We start from the raw sequence: 9,486 nt of genomic DNA, 5'->3' as shown, positions 1-9,486 counted from the left end.
TCAATTGTAGCGTAAATGCCTCTAAATATTAGATGTCCTATTTATTTAAAATCGCACTGCTTAATGGCTAATCTCCAATATTATCAGTGAAAAAATTTCAAATTCAGACCACTTTTTACAAAATATAAATAAATGTCCAGAAACTAGGTTAGTAGATTAAGCAAAGGTTTTATTATAGGTCAGCAACTATAATCCTTTGACAAATATTGCGAAATTCAATAGCTTCACTGGGATTATATTTCACTGAAAAAGCTTACTGGTTGGATAATGTTAATAAAATATCCAATTTATGACAGATACATTCACTTTGAACTCTGAATAATGTTAATATATTAATAGTAAGAGCTTCATCTGATAGTTGTCCAAGGATATCAATTGAACTACCTTTTAAATGTGTGTAACATGTCTCTAAGATAGCTAGATCGTCAACAAATTTCCATTTATCCGAGAAACCAACAGCAAAGTTGGCTGTCATTGCAAAAATAGATTTGGCCCTAACTTGGCTCTGTGGGGGAACACCGTTGTAAACTAGGAAGGGTTGGAATGCATGCCAAGGTACTCACTACTATGTTGCATTGTAGAGGAAAGACGTAATTATTCTAATCAAAACAACACCATCTAAAATTTGGTGATTCGACACTAAATCGGGGTAATAATAAACAAAAATCCGTTTAAAAAGTGCAATTGAACAGTTTGAAAAAATGGCAAGGGAAAAAAAACTAGATGGTGTTTGTGAGTTTTTTTTATATTAACCCTTTCACCAGTTTCCACTCTTACAAATTGTCTATACTCTTTGCTAACCACATTATCTCCTACTCCTGGAGAGGTAAATATTCCTGCTTTTCCAAGTGCTGTCTATTTCTAAAGCCACATCAATTTGGGGACTTGCATCAGATGAATTTATTGTAATTTGCCGATATTGATCTTTGTTATTATAAACCGTGTTTTCTTTGGTCAATTGTCTATAGTGACCATATTGGGGAACATCAATTCAGTTAACAAATCAAGGCACACAAGTGCAGGATATCTGCCATCTAGATTATCTTCTAGATGACTTTAAGTAATACTTTAATAAAAAAAAAATATATCTAGATATATTTGGGGTCAACTTAAAATTCATTGAATTGTTTTTCCTTCCTGTGTATAATAGTTAATTAAGCCAAAAGTTTATTTAATTCTACTGCATAAAGATCGACCCACGCATTATGTTTTTTAAGTTTGTTACATATTGTGTCCAAACAAGGAACAATATTATTTGTGGTGGATTTAGAACGCAAATAACCGAATTTCCAAAGGTTGATGTTTAGAATTATCTTTACGTTCAACTACTAAGCTAAAAAGCCTTAATGTAATGTGCAGAAAACGGGAGTAAGTGTAATGAGTCGGACAACATTAAAATCATGCTTTTTATCTTTCTCCTTAATAGGAGTAATAAAACCTCATTTCCAAAAGAGGTAATTTCCCTAAAAAGCAAGGACAAATGTCTTAAAAGTTATTCAGCAAAGGCTTTACTTGTTTACATTGGAATAATAAGCAGACAAGTGCTACACTTTTTTAAGCTATTAACTTTTGTCTCCATATCTAATGGGTCAGTTGAGAGATGTCAAATAATGAGGAGTGTCTATAAAGAGATAAAGGAGGTTTCTTACAATGGAGGTTGTTCAGGTCCTTGGCTGTATCTAAGGGCTCTTATATGGGGATCAATATCAAGTTAGGTTTTCTCAGAAATGTTTGTATTCTTCTGTACTGTTGCTTAGGCTTAGCGGAAAACAAATTATTTACTTTATATTTATAATATGAAGAAGCCGGTACTTTAGCTTTTCATTGGTAAACCTGACCAAGTTCAGGTTTTAGCTGTTTCATTGGTTCTGAATGTTTATTGCGTTTTTAACTGTTAAAAAATAGGATTAAATACCAGAAAGTTACATACAATTCCTTACTTGTAAATGGGTTTCTTATCATCAAAAGGATGAGCTTCCAAATGCAATAAATTGTATATTACTTAACTAATTGTACTTTTGGCAGGGCATAGGCTGTTCAGCCCAACTCGGCACCGAGGATATGGTGGACCATATTCTGCCAATCACTTCGGTCTTCTGTTTGGGGGCAGCTGATTTTTAACCATGAATTATCCCAATTGCGCCCGTACTTCCTGAAACCTCCCAAAGGCTCGAGGTGTTAATTCATTGTGGCATGCCAAGATTTAGTTCTGCCACCTTGCCGTTTCTTCCAGTGGGGGTAGGGCTTAATTTCAAGGAACTGACGGGTCAGGTACTCACTTAGACACCACATAACGTGCCCAAACCACCTGAATCTTCTGCTTTTGACGATAGCGGATAATGAATGCTTCTGATTGCACATTTGCATTAGCTGCTCATTGCTTATCCTTTGGCTAAGTTTGAGGTTACAGATGGCTCTTAGGCACTTCCGGTCCAAGATTTCGAGTGAGCGTTCTTCCTCTGCCTTTAGTGGCCAGGTTTCGCATCCATACAGCAGGATAGAGCGAATACATGCCACGTAGACTCAAAGTTTGGTCTTCAGGCTGATTTCTTTTCTGGATCATAATGGTTTACGCAGTTGGTCAAAGGTGCTCCATGCCTTACTTGTTCTGATCCTGATCTCGTGCGAGGTCCCATCCTTGATATCAATTAGTGACCCGAGGTATCTGAATTCTTCTACCTGTTCAAGCTGTTGCCCGTTTACGGAGACTGACGAATTTCTATCCGTGGAAAGGTGCTTGGTTTTGGGGACACTGATGGCCAGGCCTGTCAGGCTAGCGCTATTTGCCAGTTTCTGCAACATGTCCATGGCTTGGGCGCTTGATTCAGCGAGGAGTGCACCATCGTCTGCGTATTCAAGGTCCCCTAGCTTCTAATCACTAGTCAGCTCAATCCCGTCCTTCAAACTTGTGGAATTTTTGAAGACCCAATCAATTATGTAGTTGAAGAGGATCGGGGAAGCTGGGCAGCCGTGTCGCACGCCGTAGGCGATTTTGAAGAGCTCAGTGAGCTCTCCGTTCACGCGGATGTTGCTACGCGTGTTCTCATAGTATGTTTTCATCAGGCTCACCAGCTTCGGTGGGACTCCGCCTTCCAGCATGATTTACCATAGTAGTGGGCGAAGCACCGAGTCGATTGCTACTTTAAAATCCAAAAAGATAGCAGTGGTTTGTATAAGAACATATAAGAATATTTTGGCAAATATAAGAGTGTCAGATTCATTAGAAATTTTTAGCACAAGGGATTGTTTGTCCGACTTGACCCCCTCCCCCCCAAAAAAAACCCAACAGTTATCGGATTAAGCTCTATTCTTAAGGTCAAATTACGATTAGCTGATTAGTTTTATAATTTTAATGTGACAAAAAATAACAAGAAGAAAAAACGAGATAGTTTCCTGCATCCTATGTGAAAAAGTGATTTTTTTTGCTGCCCCCGATATGGGGACTGTTTTTGTTTCATATGGGGTTCTCGACTGTGGAGATTCTAGTAGTGGAGTTTTCATTTTAATTCAACACCGTTTTCTAGGAGTTCTAGACTGTTAATTAAGTTCGATTTTGTATACTATAATTAAAAGAGTACTATTTTAGTTTAATTAATTTTTTTAAGGGCAAAATTAAATTATTGGTGTCACGATTTTATCCTTACCATTTATTTAGAAAAACGTCAACTCTCTTTTAGTTCAGCTCATTTTCATTTTTACAGGAGTACTAGTAAAGGAAAAATAAATTAAAATCTATAATAAGGCTTATAAGAAAATTTATAGTGTCGTAACTGATTTATAGTGTCGTAGCTTGAGTTCAATTTGCAGATAGCCGTTTTACTAATATTTGTTGAAAGGTCCAAAAGTTAATTTTTTTGGAAGCCGTAAATCTAGATTGTAGTTCAAAATTTGAGACCAGAACAAAGAAAATAGCTGTCTGGAAAATTTAGATACTTAACTCTATGCGTCTAGGGATACAAGTGGATGGAGACATTAAATGTACTTATTATTAAGATGCATATCCTTTTAAAATTTTGAATTTTTACTCAGCAGTAGTTTTGTGTTCTGCCGCATCTACATGTAACTGTATATAGATAGCGCTTATCAGGCACAGATTTAGAAGTTTAAGAAACGAGTAACAGTTTTTAAAATTTGTGTAAGATTTTATGCTGCTTTACTATTTGAATGACTAATATAGTATATTCAGGAAAATTGAAAAACTGTAAGGAGTGTGATTTTAATGTTGTCCCAGGCCATTTTTGGCTAAGTTTTCTGACAATCCTTGATACAGTGACTCAGCCTAGCTAGTAGGCTAGGATATTGGGTAAAGTTCTATGAAATCATATTATTGAGTTAGGACTAAAGTGGGTAAAATTCTACTTTAGCTACTTTTGACTATCTTGGAAAGGGGTTAGGTTAAGAAAATGAAACTTTCAGGGATAGGTCTACAGGCTAAAGTATGTCCTGGGAAGATATTTTGAAGTATCCACCTCCACTCTGTCTCCCTCTAGAGGGTCCTTACCGTTGATGACCTTTAAAAATATGTGAGTTATAGAAGTGAAACCTTGCAAAATAGATCTTCTGCTTAAATAAAGTACAACAAAATTGTTCCCAACTTCAAAACATTGCTCAGTCCCAATTTATAAAGTTTTAAAGATATGCAAATATATTTACAGATTTTTGGAAATAACTATTGATGGCTTAAAATTCTTATTAAACAGCTGAAATAACATTTTCACAGCTAAAGCTAAAGAAAAAGAAACTGATAATTGAAAAATAAGGTAAAATATTGTTTTTACAAAATTTCAATAGGCATAGGACCTGTCATGTAGGCAAATTTCATGACTCTTTAGAGAGAGAAGAAATGGTGGTAGGTAGGCCTACTTCATAATACCCTCCCGGGACATATTTTAGCCTGTAGACCCATTCATTAAAGTTTTATTTTCTTAATCCCAGCCCCTTTCCAAGAAAGTCAGAAGTAGGTAAAGTAGAATTTAACCCCCTGGGTAAAATTCTACTTTAGCTACTTTTGGCTATCTTGGAAAGGGGTTAGGTTAGGAAACTGAGACTCTCAGGGATGGGTCTACAGGCTAAAGTATGTCCTGGGAAGATATTTTGAAGTACCTACCTCCACTCCTTCTCCCTCTAGATGGTCCTGAAATTTGCCTACATGACAGGTCTCTCAATTACTTGGACTATCTGTCTTGGCTTTTCTCTGTCTACAATTACCCATCATCTTGATCCAACCTATGCAACTATTGCAAAATACTTGATAACTTCAATTCAAAACCTAACCTAACCTATTGCAAAATACTTGATAACTTCAATTCATACCCATTGAAATTTTGACAAAACAAAATTTTACCTTAATTTTCAGTTATCAGTTTCTTTTTCTCTGGCTTTGGCTCTGAAAATGCAATTTCAGTTATTTGAGCAGAATTTTAAGCCATATAAATAGTTTATTTCCAAAATTTAGGAAATGTATTTGTATGTTTTAAACCTTATAAATTGGGATTGAGCAAAGTTGAGAAGCTGAAAACAATTTTGTTGTACTTCATTTAAGCAGAAGATCTATTTTGCAAGGTTTCACTTCTATAACTCACATATTTTTAAAGGTCATCAAAGGTCAGGACCCTCTAGAGGGAGAAGGAGTGGGGGTAGGTACTTGAAAATACCTTTCCAGGACTAACTTTAGCCTGTAGACCAATCCCTGAAAGTTTCATTTTCCTAACCTAACCCCTTTCCAAGATAGCCAAAAGTAGCTAAAGTAGAATTTTACCCTAGATTATAATATCCACATGCCTATTGTTGCAGTAATTCTTTTGCTGAAAATATACTGAAAAAGTCAGTAAAGCCAGAAATATGCCTAGGTCTATTTTCAAATTCATACCAGTAGCCCTGTCTTGAATTATAGGTCTAGACTATATGGTAAGGAACCATGGCTTATATTATAGTCTATGGATTCTTCTGAAAGAAACACTACAATAACAAAAGTAGTAGCCCTGGCTTACAATTTGGTACCCCAATCAGCACTTTCAAAGTATAATGGTCACTATTCTGATAATGTCCCCCTGCCTAAATAAGGCTAGATAAAAACACTATGGTAATAAAGTATTTACTTGATGGGCTTAAGCCTATAATTTACAAAATAATTGGTACTTGTCTTGAATCCGATAAACACGTAATTAACCGCATAGAGAATTTCAAAGATATCATTTAAAAAACAGGTTTCCGCTAGCTAGTGAGTTGTTATTTTAAATTTTAGTTTTTTGGGGTTGAAGTGGCAAAAAAAGGTACTTAGGTTAGATTAGGTTATGTATTTAATATATGCTATGCTTCCCCCTCCCCCAAATGTGCAAATATGTAGCCCATTATATTTTCATCCTATTTTATTTTATTTCATTAGCATTAACAAAGTTCAAGTTCAATATGGGTTTTAATTAAAAAAAAAATATATAAAAATACACTTAACTCAGTTCCTTATGCATTGATGCACGTTTGGGCCCGTAATAATTGCACACTCTAAATACAGCATGGCCTCCTGTCCTCTCAAATTTCCACCCCGAACCACCATCAAATAACAATAAATTTAACACAACTTCTTCTCCGCTCACACCCCTTGAAGTATCAAACTAAAATATGATAATTAATAATAATATCGAAAAATTCTAAACAAATAATAATAAAATAAATCTAGTAAATATATATTTAATCTTTTAGATAATTTTTCACATTCTTTTTAAAGGAACCGAGAGACCTATATGACTTCAGCTCTTGCGGAAGTGCATTCCACTCTCTAGCACACTCAATTCTAGGAGAAAATTCCGACCTAGCTGTCGGTGTCAGGGGGTATATAAATGTCTGATGAAGATCGTGTATTTAAACTATGGGTTTGTGCTGCTAGTGTAAATAAGCCTTTAAATGGTGATTGGAGTGTTCCTGAAAAATATTTAAAACAAATAACGGTGCAAGATAGTCTGTAAAGTGATATCATTGATAGTCTATTCAGTGCTGGGCCTAAAATTTGAAGTGCTTTATTGTGAACTGAGTTTAGTCTCTGTAAATGTGTCTTTAAATTAGATTGCCAAACCGTAGAACAATATTGAATGTGAGGCTTGATAACTGCATTGTAAATCAGGATCAGTATTTTTTTAGGGAAATGGTGACTGAGTTTTCTCAAGATTCCAAGGTTCCTTGAAAGCTTCGTCTCAACACTTGCTATGTGGTGTCTGAATGAGAGGTTTTCGTTGATTAAAATCCCTAGGTAACGAACGTGTCCTTTTTCTGGTCTCTTGATAAGTCCACGAGAGGTTTCAGTACCAATAACATCAGGAGCCAGCAAATCTATACATGAAAAAAATAAAACACTCGATTTGTCAATGTTGATGACTAGACGATTTGCGTCCATCCACAGGTACGTTTCTTCAAGAATGTCTTGTAGCTTCGTTTTGAGAGACTTGATGTTCCATTCTGAGCTTGCCATAAGTGAATCATCCGCAAATGCCGTTAGATCGTCCTTGGCTTCTACTATAGACCCCGGCGTCGTTTGTGGGTGACATAGTTTGCAGCAATAAGGGCTACGACTTGCAGGAGTCAGTGCTTGCTGAAGATCATTTACGTGAACAAGAAACAATACCGGTCCCAATTTAGAGCCCTGTGGCACCCCGCAGTTCAAGTTCAATCATTTTATTATTAACATATACATGTATATAATTGACATAGGCCCATGTGGAGACAAGCTCGAAAAACTAGGCCTAGACAAAGATACATACATCATTTGTATGGTCATTTCCTGTGTACATTCGACGATTTTCCAGGTAAAGACTTAAACCAATCTAGGACTTGGCCACGAACTTCAATATGATCCAGCTTTCCTAGTAATATTTCGTGGTGCATGCTATCAAACGCTTTCTTAATATCTAGAAGCACTGCTGCAGGTAAAGCACCCGAATCCAGGATTCTGTTTAGGTATAAACTTAGTGAAGTAAGGGCGTCTTTGGTTGAATGGCCAGCCTTAAACCCGAATTGGCGGCTGTTAAAAAAGCCTTTGGCCTCTAAATATTGGTAAAGCTGGTTTTTCATTGGCGTTTCAAAGACTTTCGAGAAAACTGATAAGATTGAGATTGGTATATGATTTTCTGTGTCTCTATGATTTCCACCTTTGTGAAGAGGTATTATCTTTGCCTTTTTTAACATTTCAGGAAAGACCCCTTTATCTAATGAAAGATTTACAAGGTAAGTTAGCGACTCAGCAATGGTCATCACTACCGCTTTCAGTGCCTTTGTGTGGACCAGGTCAAAACCTGAAGCAGAAGAGCCCTTCAAAGTTTTTTCGAGTAATTTAAGCTCACCTACTGTTACAAGACTCACTGCCATTGATTTCTTAAGCTTTAGGCCTAGGCATTCTTTGTATGATTTAGATGGTATCCCGACAAAATTTGCTGTGGTATTGCCGATTTTTGCGAAAAATGTACTTAGCAATGCGGCAACCTGTGTAGGTTCGGTAATTTCTACATCATTCATGACCAATTTCACTGGTAATGTGGAAGACTTAGTGGTTGGATATAGAACCGAGTTGATAATTTGCCAAACTTTTCGACCATCCTTTCCGCTTTCCGTCAGCTTTTGCTGCAGGTAGCCACGCTTTGCTCTTCGTAACACAGTCCGAAGGACTTTCCTGTATTGCTCATACTCCTCTAGCCGCGCTAAGCTCGGAAAGCGTCTATACTCTCCCCAAAGGTGCTTTTTCTTATTCACACAGGCCAGAAGACCATCCGTCATCCAGGGGCTAATTGGCTAGTCTTGTTTTCGTTTATTAGTTCTCGGGTTTCTCACGCAACATCTACTGTATACATCCAAGAACGTCGAGTGAAATGACCCAAATGCTTCGTTTTCATCTTGAATCTCCATTACGTTATCCCAGTTTAACTGCTCTAGTTCCTGTTTTAATTTTTTCAAGTTTTCATCTTTTAAACATATAATTACTAAAATAGGGTTGATTCGGGACCTTATCTTAGCTGGTTCTGAAAGGCTGAGTGTTGCATGAATGTGGACGTTGTCTGATGTGTCGCTGACGAGGACTGCCACCGACTGTGGGAGCAAGGAGCTGAATATGTTGTCGATAAGTGAATGCGTACTCTCAGTAATCCGTGTCGGGCTCGTAATAGCAGGATATAGGCCTGAACCTGCCATATTATTTAACAAATCTGCTGCTTCGGCTCTTAGCAGAATACTGAGGTTAATATTAAAATCTCCCATGAGAATAAGCTCATTTTTTTGACACTGTGCTAGCTCCAGAACTTGAGCCATATGTTCCATAAACTGAGACGTTGACCCTGACGGAGAACGATAAATTTCACCCACAATAAATTTTTATTTGGGGACAGCCATACTTCTAGGAACAACGACTCGAAAATTCCTTTAATATTTCGTGTAAGGTCTTGCCTAATTTGAACCGTGTGTGTGTCACGGATATAAATTGCTATATCCTCCCTTTTCATCTCTTTT

At 36.8% G+C, this 9,486-nt stretch overlaps 1 protein-coding gene across 1 annotated transcript in view; it reads left to right on the top strand.

The window, feature by feature from the left end:
- Positions 1-4,104: 4,104 nt before the first annotated feature.
- LOC148939570 (uncharacterized) overlaps positions 4,105-9,486 on the top strand; it is a 61,335-nt gene continuing 55,953 nt past the window's right edge. Inside the window, exon 1 of the mRNA XM_089106597.1 lies at positions 4,105-4,135. The gene's annotated coding sequence lies outside the window, so the exon portion shown is untranslated. The remainder of the gene's footprint in view (positions 4,136-9,486) is intronic.

Source organism: Artemia sp. Qi Xiang Cuo, chromosome 21 (genome assembly GCF_049724085.1).
Source record: "Artemia sp. Qi Xiang Cuo chromosome 21, ASM4972408v1, whole genome shotgun sequence".
NCBI classification, from domain to species: Eukaryota; Metazoa; Arthropoda; class Branchiopoda; order Anostraca; family Artemiidae; genus Artemia; species Artemia sp. Qi Xiang Cuo.
The sequence above is the reverse complement of the archived record's forward strand: the minus strand, read 5'-3'. Positions and strand labels throughout refer to the sequence as shown.